We start from the raw sequence: 8,859 nt of genomic DNA on the forward strand, positions 1-8,859 counted from the left end.
TGTCGAGTACTCATTAAGAAAGTTTCTATACAAGTTTCTGAACAAACTCCTTAAGAAAAGTTCTCCAAAAGTTCCCTGTGAAAGAATCCTTTGAAGCTTCTGGTTGTCACAAACGTTTTGACTACTTGTGGAGCCAAAACGGACTCCGTATGAGTCCGATATCCATGTTTCAGTTAACACTGCTCAAAACAGATTCCGATGGACAGTTACAAACTAGTTCTTGTGTAGTTGCATTTGATTTTTTCCATTCTACTTCACTAAACATCTCCATATGAGATCCAATTACTTGTAGGGAAATGCAAGAGACCTCAGTTCTGATGATGCACTAGGTCCATAGCTGGGACTTTGTGTATGTTCTCGAACTGCGTTTGTCGAGTGCTCATTAAGAAAGTTTCTATGCAAGTTTCTGAACGAACTCCTTAAAAAAAGTTCTCCAAAAGTTCCCTGCGAAAGAATCCTATGAAGCATCTAGTCGTCAGAAAAGTTTTGCCTACTTTTGAGCCAAAACGGACTCCGTATGAGTCAGATATCCATGTTTCAGTTAACACTACGCAAATCTGATTCCGAACGACAGTTACAGACTAGTTATTGTGTAGTTGCATTCGATTTTTTCCATTCCACTTCACTAAACATCTCCATATCAATTACTTGTAGGGAAATGCAAGAGACCTCAGTTATGATGATCCACTAGGTCCATAGCTGGGACTTTGTGTATGTTCTCGAAATGCGTTTGTCGAGTACTCATTAAGAAAGTTTCTATACAAGTTTTCGAACGAACTCCTTAAGAAAAGTTCTCCAAAAGTTCCCCGTGAAAGAATCCTTTGAAGCATCTGGTCCTCACAAACGTTTTGACTACTTGTGGAGCTAAAACGGACTCCGTATCAGTCAGATATCCATGTTTCAGTGAACACTACGCAAAACTGATTCCGAACGACAGTTACAGACTAGTTCTTGTGTAGTTGCATTCGATTTTTTCCATTCTACTTCACTAAACATCTCCATATGAGATCTAATTACTTGTAGGGAAATGCAAGATACCTCATTTATGATGATGCACTAGTTCCATAGCTGGGACTTTGTGTATGTTCTCGAAATGCGTTTGTTGAGAGCTCATTAAGAAAGTTTCTATACAAGTTTCTGAAGAACTCCTTAAGAAAAGTTCTCCAAAAGTTCCCTGTGAAAGAATCATTTGAAGCATCTGGTCGTCACAAACGTTTTGACTACTTGTGGAGCCCAAACGGACTCCGTATGAGTCAGATATCCATGTTTCAGTTAACACTACGCAAAACTGATTCCGAACGATAGTTACAGACTAGTTCTTGTGTAGTTGCATTCCATTTTTTCCATTCTACTTTACTAAACATCTCCATATGAGATCCAATTACTTGTAGGGAAATGCAAGAGACCTCAGTTATGATGATGCACTAGGTTCATAGCTGGGACTTTGTGTATGTTCTCGAAATGCGTTTGTCGAGTGCTCATTCAGAAAGTTTCTATACAAGTTTCTGAATGAACTCCTTAAGAAAAGTTCTCCAAAAGTTCCCTGTGAAAGAATCCTTTGAAGCTTCTGGTCGTCACAAACGTTTTGACTACTTGTGGAGCCAAAACGGACTCCGTATGAGTCAGATATCCATGTTTCAGTTAACACTACGCAAAACTGATTCCGAACGATAGTTAGAGACTAGTTCTTGTGTAGTTGCATTCGATTTTTCAATTCTACTTCACTAAACATCTCCATATGAGATCCAATTACTTGTAGGGAAATGCAAGAGACCTCGGTTATGACGATGCACTAGGTCCATAGCTGGGACATTGTGTATGTTCTCGTAATGCGTTTGTCGAGTGCTCATTAAGAAAGTTTCTATACAAGTTTCTAAACGAACTCCTTAAGAAAAGTTCTCCAAAAGTTCCCTGCGAAAGAAACCTTTGAAGCATCTAGTCGTCAGAAACGTTTTGACTACTTTTGGAGCCAAAACGGACTCCGTATGAGTCAGATATCCATGTTTCAGTTAAGACTGCGCAAAACTTATTCCGAACGACAGTTACAGACTAGTTCTTGTGTAGTTGCATTTGATTTTTTGCATTCTACTTCACTAAACATCTCCATATGAGATCTAATTACTTGTAGGGAAATGCAAGAGACCTCATTTATAATGTTGCACTAGGTCCATAGCTGGGACTTTGTGTATGTTCTCGAAATGCGTTTGTCGAGTGCTCATTAAGAAAGTTTCTATAGAAGTTTCTGAACGAACTCTTTAAGAAAGTTCTCTGAAAGTTCCCTGTGAAAGAATCCTTTGAAGCATCTGGTCTTCCCAAACATTTTGACTACTTGTGGAGCCAAAACGGACTCCGTATGAGTCAGATATCCATGTTTCAGTTAACACTGCGCAAAACAGATTCCGAACGACAATTACAGACTAGTTCTTGTGTAGTTGCATTCCATTTTTTCCATTCTACTTCACTAAACATCTCTGTATGAGATCCAATTACTTGTAGGGAAATGCAAGAGACCTCAGTTATGATGATGCACTAGGTCCATAGCTGGGGCTTTGTGTATGTTCTCGGAATGCGTTTGTCGAGTGCTCATTAAGAAAGTTTCTATACAAGTTTCTGAATGAACAACGTAAGAAAAGTTCTCCAAAAGTTCCCTGTGAAAGAATCCTTTGAAGCATCTAGTCGTCACAAATGTTTTGACTACTTGTGGAGCCAAAACGGTTTCCGTATGAGTCAGATATCCATGCTTCAGTTAACACTGCGCAAAACTGATTCCGAACGACAGTTACAGACTAGTTCTTGTGTAGTTGCATTCGATTTTTTCCATTCTACTTCACTAAACATCTCCATATGAGATCTAATTACTTGTAGGGAAATGCAAGATACCTCATTTATGATGATGCACTAGTTCCATAGCTGGGACTTTGTGTATGTTCTCGAAATGCGTTTGTTGAGAGCTCATTAAGAAAGTTTCTATACAAGTTTCTGAAGAACTCCTTAAGAAAAGTTCTCCAAAAGTTCCCTGTGAAAGAATCATTTGAAGCATCTGGTCGTCACAAACGTTTTGACTACTTGTGGAGCCCAAACGGACTCCGTATGAGTCAGATATCCATGTTTCAGTTAACACTACGCAAAACTGATTCCGAACGATAGTTACAGACTAGTTCTTGTGTAGTTGCATTCCATTTTTTCCATTCTACTTTACTAAACATCTCCATATGAGATCCAATTACTTGTAGGGAAATGCAAGAGACCTCTGTTATGATGATGCACTAGGTTCATAGCTGGGACTTTGTGTATGTTCTCGAAATGCGTTTGTCGAGTGCTCATTAAGAAAGTTTCTATACAAGTTTCTGAATGAACTCCTTAAGAAAAGTTCTCCAAAAGTTCCCTGTGAAAGAATCCTTTGAAGCTTCTGGTCGTCACAAACGTTTTGACTACTTGTGGAGCCAAAACGGACTCCGTATGAGTCAGATATCCATGTTTCAGTTAACACTACGCAAAACTGATTCCGAACGATAGTTAGAGACTAGTTCTTGTGTAGTTGCATTCGATTTTTCAATTCTACTTCACTAAACATCTCCATATGAGATCCAATTACTTGTAGGGAAATGCAAGAGACCTCGGTTATGACGATGCACTAGGTCCATAGCTGGGACATTGTGTATGTTCTCGTAATGCGTTTGTCGGGTGCTCATTAAGAAAGTTTCTATACAAGTTTCTAAACGAACTCCTTAAGAAAAGTTCTCCAAAAGTTCCCTGCGAAAGAAACCTTTGAAGCATCTAGTCATCAGAAACGTTTTGACTACTTTTGGAGCCAAAACGGACTCCGTATGAGTCAGATATCCATGTTTCAGTTAAGACTGCGCAAAACTGATTCCGAACGACAGTTACAGACTAGTTCTTGTGTAGTTGCATTTGATTTTTTGCATTCTACTTCACTAAACATCTCCATATGAGATCTAATTACTTGTAGGGAAATGCAAGAGACCTCAGTTATAATGTTGCACTAGGTCCATAGCTGGGACTTTGTGTATGTTCTCGAAATGCGTTTGTCGAGTGCTCATTAAGAAAGTTTCTATAGAAGTTTCTGAACGAACTCTTTAAGAAAGTTCTCCGAAAGTTCCCTGTGAAAGAATCCTTTGAAGCATCTGGTCGTCCCAAACATTTTGACTACTTGTGGAGCCAAAACGGACTCCGTATGAGTCAGATATCCATGTTTCAGTTAACACTGCGCAAAACAGATTCCGAACGACAGTTACAGACTAGTTCTTGTGTAGTTGCATTCCATTTTTTCCATTCTACTTCACTAAACATCTCTGTATGAGATCCAATTACTTGTAGGGAAATTCAAGAGACCTCAGTTATGATGATGCACTAGGTCCATAGCTGGGGCTTTGTGTATGTTCTCGGAATGCGTTTGTCGAGTGCTCATTAAGAAAGTTTCTATACAAGTTTCTGAATGAACAACGTAAGAAAAGTTATCCAAAAGTTCCCTGTGAAAGAATCCTTTGAAGCATCTAGTCGTCACAAATGTTTTGACTACTTGTGGAGCCAAAACGGTTTCCGTATGAGTCAGATATCCATGCTTCAGTTAACACTGCGCAAAACTGATTCCGAACGACAGTTACAGACTAGTTCTTGTGTAGTTGCATTCGATTTTTTCCATTCTACTTCACTAAACATCTCCATATGAGATCTAATTACTTGTAGGGAAATGCAAGATACCTCATTTATGATGATGCACTAGTTCCATAGCTGGGACTTTGTGTATGTTCTCGAAATGCGTTTGTTGAGAGCTCATTAAGAAAATTCTATACAAGTTTCTGAAGAACTCCTTAAGAAAAGTTCTCCAAAAGTTCCCTGTGAAAGAATCATTTGAAGCATCTGGTCGTCACAAACGTTTGACTACTTGTGGAGCCCAAACGGACTCCGTATGAGTCAGATATCCATGTTTCAGTTAACACTACGCAAAACTGATTCCGAACGATAGTTACAGACTAGTTCTTGTCTAGTTGCATTCCATTTTTTCCATTCTACTTTACTAAACATCTCCATATGAGATCCAATTACTTGTAGGGAAATGCAAGAGACCTCAGTTATGATGATGCACTAGGTTCATAGCTGGGACTTTGTGTATGTTCTCGAAATGCGTTTGTCGAGTGCTCATTAAGAAAGTTTCTATACAAGTTTCTGAATGAACTCCTTAAGAAAAGTTCTCCAAAAGTTCCCTGTGAAAGAATCCTTTGAAGCTTCTGGTCGTTACAAACGTTTTGACTACTTGTGGAGCCAAAACGGACTCCGTATGAGTCAGATATCCATGTTTCACTTAACACTACGCAAAACTGATTCCGAACGATAGTTAGAGACTAGTTCTTGTGTAGTTGCATTCGATTTTTCAATTCTACTTCACTAAACATCTCCATATGAGATCCAATTACTTGTAGGGAAATGCAAGAGACCTCGGTTATGACGATGCACTAGGTCCATAGCTGGGACATTGTGTATGTTCTCGTAATGCGTTTGTCGAGTGCTCATTAAGAAAGTTTCTATACAAGTTTCTAAACGAACTCCTTAAGAAAAGTTCTCCAAAAGTTCCCTGCGAAAGAAACCTTTGAAGCATCTAGTCGTCAGAAACGTTTTGACTACTTTTGGAGCCAAAACGGACTCCGTATGAGTCAGATATCCATGTTTTTCAGTTAAGACTGCGCAAAACTGATTCCGAACGACAGTTACAGACTAGTTCTTGTGTAGTTGCATTCGATTTTTTGCATTCTACTTCACTAAACATCTCCATATGAGATCTAATTACTTGTAGGGAAATGCAAGAGACCTCAGTTATAATGTTGCACTAGGTCCATAGCTGGGACTTTGTGTATGTTCTCGAAATGCGTTTGTCGAGTGCTCATTAAGAAAGTTTCTATAGAAGTTTCTGAACGAACTCTTTAAGAAAGTTCTCCGAAAGTTCCCTGTGAAAGAATCCTTTGAAGCATCTGGTCGTCCCAAACATTTTGACTACTTGTGGAGCCAAAACGGACTCCGTATGAGTCAGATATCCATGTTTCAGTTAACACTGCGCAAAACAGATTCCGAACGACAGTTACAGACTAGTTCTTGTGTAGTTGCATTCCATTTTTTCCATTCTACTTCACTAAACATCTCTGTATGAGATCCAATTACTTGTAGGGAAATGCAAGAGACCTCAGTTATGATGATGCACTAGGTCCATCGCTGGGGCTTTGTGTATGTTCTCGGAATGCGTTTGTCGAGTGCTCATTAAGAAAGTTTCTATACAAGTTTCTGAATGAACAACGTAAGAAAAGTTCTCCAAAAGTTCCCTGTGAAAGAATCCTTTGAAGCATCTAGTCGTCACAAATGTTTTGACTACTTGTGGAGCCGAAACGGTTTCCGTATGAGTCAGATATCCATGCTTCAGTTAACACTACGCAAAACTGATTCCGAACGACAGTTACAGACTAGTTCTTGTGTAGTTGCATTCGATTTTTTCCATTCTACTTCACTAAACATCTCCATATGAGATCTAATTACTTGTAGGGAAATGCAAGATACCTCATTTATGATGATGCACTAGTTCCATAGCTGGGACTTTGTGTATGTTCTCGAAATGCGTTTGTTGAGAGCTCATTAAGAAAGTTTCTATACAAGTTTCTGAAGAACTCCTTAAGAAAAGTTCTCCAAAAGTTCCCTGTGAAAGAATCATTTGAAGCATCTGGTCGTCACAAACGTTTTGACTACTTGTGGAGCCCAAACGGACTCCGTATGAGTCAGATATCCATGTTTCAGTTAACACTACGCAAAACTGATTCCGAACGATAGTTACAGACTAGTTCTTGTGTAGTTGCATTCCATTTTTTCCATTCTACTTTACTAAACATCTCCATATGAGATCCAATTACTTGTAGGGAAATGCAAGAGACCTCAGTTATGATGATGCACTAGGTTCATAGCTGGGACTTTGTGTATGTTCTCGAAATGCGTTTGTCGAGTGCTCATTAAGAAAGTTTCTATACAAGTTTCTGAATGAACTCCTTAAGAAAAGTTCTCCAAAAGTTCCCTGTGAAAGAATCCTTTGAAGCTTCTGGTCGTCACAAACGTTTTGACTACTTGTGGAGCCAAAACGGACTCCGTATGAGTCAGATATCCATGTTTCACTTAACACTACGCAAAACTGATTCCGAACGATAGTTAGAGACTAGTTCTTGTGTAGTTGCATTCGATTTTTCAATTCTACTTCACTAAACATCTCCATATGAGATCCAATTACTTGTAGGGAAATGCAAGAGACCTCGGTTATGACGATGCACTAGGTCCATAGCTGGGACATTGTGTATGTTCTCGTAATGCGTTTGTCGAGTGCTCATTAAGAAAGTTTCTATACAAGTTTCTAAACGAACTTCTTAAGAAAAGTTCTCCAAAAGTTCCCTGCGAAAGAAACCTTTGAAGCATCTAGTCGTCAGAAACGTTTTGACTACTTTTCGAGCCAAAACGGACTCCGTATGAGTCAGATATCCATGTTTCAGTTAAGACTGCGCAAAACTGATTCCGAACGACAGTTACAGACTAGTTCTTGTGTAGTTGCATTCGATTTTTTGCATTCTACTTCACTAAACATCTCCATATGAGATCTAATTACTTGTAGGGAAATGCAAGAGACCTCAGTTATAATGTTGCTCTAGGTCCATAGCTGGGACTTTGTGTATGTTCTCGAAATGCGTTTGTCGAGTGCTCATTAAGAAAGTTTCTATAGAAGTTTCTGAACGAACTCTTTAAGAAAGTTCTCCGAAAGTTCCCTGTGAAAGAATCCTTTGAAGCATCTGGTCGTCACAAACATTTTGACTACTTGTGGAGCCAAAACGGACTCCGTATGAGTCAGATATCCATGTTTCAGTTAACACCGCGCAAAACAGATTCCGAACGACAGTTACAGACTAGTTCTTGTCTAGTTGCATTCCATTTTTTCCATTCTACTTCACTAAACATCTCTGTATGAGATCCAATTACTTGTAGGGAAATGCAAGAGACCTCAGTTATGATGATGCACTAGGTCCATAGCTGGGGCTTTGTGTATGTTCTCGGAATGCGTTTGTTGAGTGCTCATTAAGAAAGTTTCTATACAAGTTTCTGAATGAACAACGTAAGAAAAGTTCTCCAAAAGTTCCCTGTGAAAGAATCCTTTGAAGCATCTAGTCGTCACAAATGTTTTGACTACTTGTGGAGCCAAAACGGTTTCCGTATGAGTCAGATATCCATGTTTCAGTTAACACTGCGCAAAACTGATTCCGAACGACAGTTACAGACTAGTTCTTGTGTAGTTGCATTCGATTTTTTCCATTCTACTTCACTAAAAATCTCCATATGAGATCTAATTACTTGTAGGGAAATGCAAGATACCTCATTTATGATGATGCACTAGTTCCATAGCTGGGACTTTGTGTATGTTCTCGAAATGCGTTTGTTGAGAGCTCATTAAGAAAGTTTCTATACAAGTTTCTGAAGAACTCCTTAAGAAAAGTTCTCCAAAAGTTCCCTGTGAAAGAATCATTTGAAGCATCTGGTCGTCACAAACGTTTTGACTACTTGTGGAGCCCAAACGGACTCCGTATGAGTCAGATATCCATGTTTCAGTTAACACTACGCAAAACTGATTCCGAACGATAGTTACAAACTAGTTCTTGTGTAGTTGCATTCGATTTTTCCATTCTACTTCACTAAACATCTCCATATGAGATCCAATTACTTGTAGGGTAATGCAAGACACCTCAGTTATGATGATGCACTAGGTCCATAGCTGGGACATTGTGTATGTTCTCGAAATGCGTTTGTCGAGTGCTCATTAAGAAAGTT

The sequence above is a fragment of the Aegilops tauschii genome, chromosome 1 (genome assembly GCF_002575655.3).
Source record: "Aegilops tauschii subsp. strangulata cultivar AL8/78 chromosome 1, Aet v6.0, whole genome shotgun sequence".
NCBI lineage: Eukaryota > Viridiplantae > Streptophyta > Magnoliopsida > Poales > Poaceae > Aegilops > Aegilops tauschii.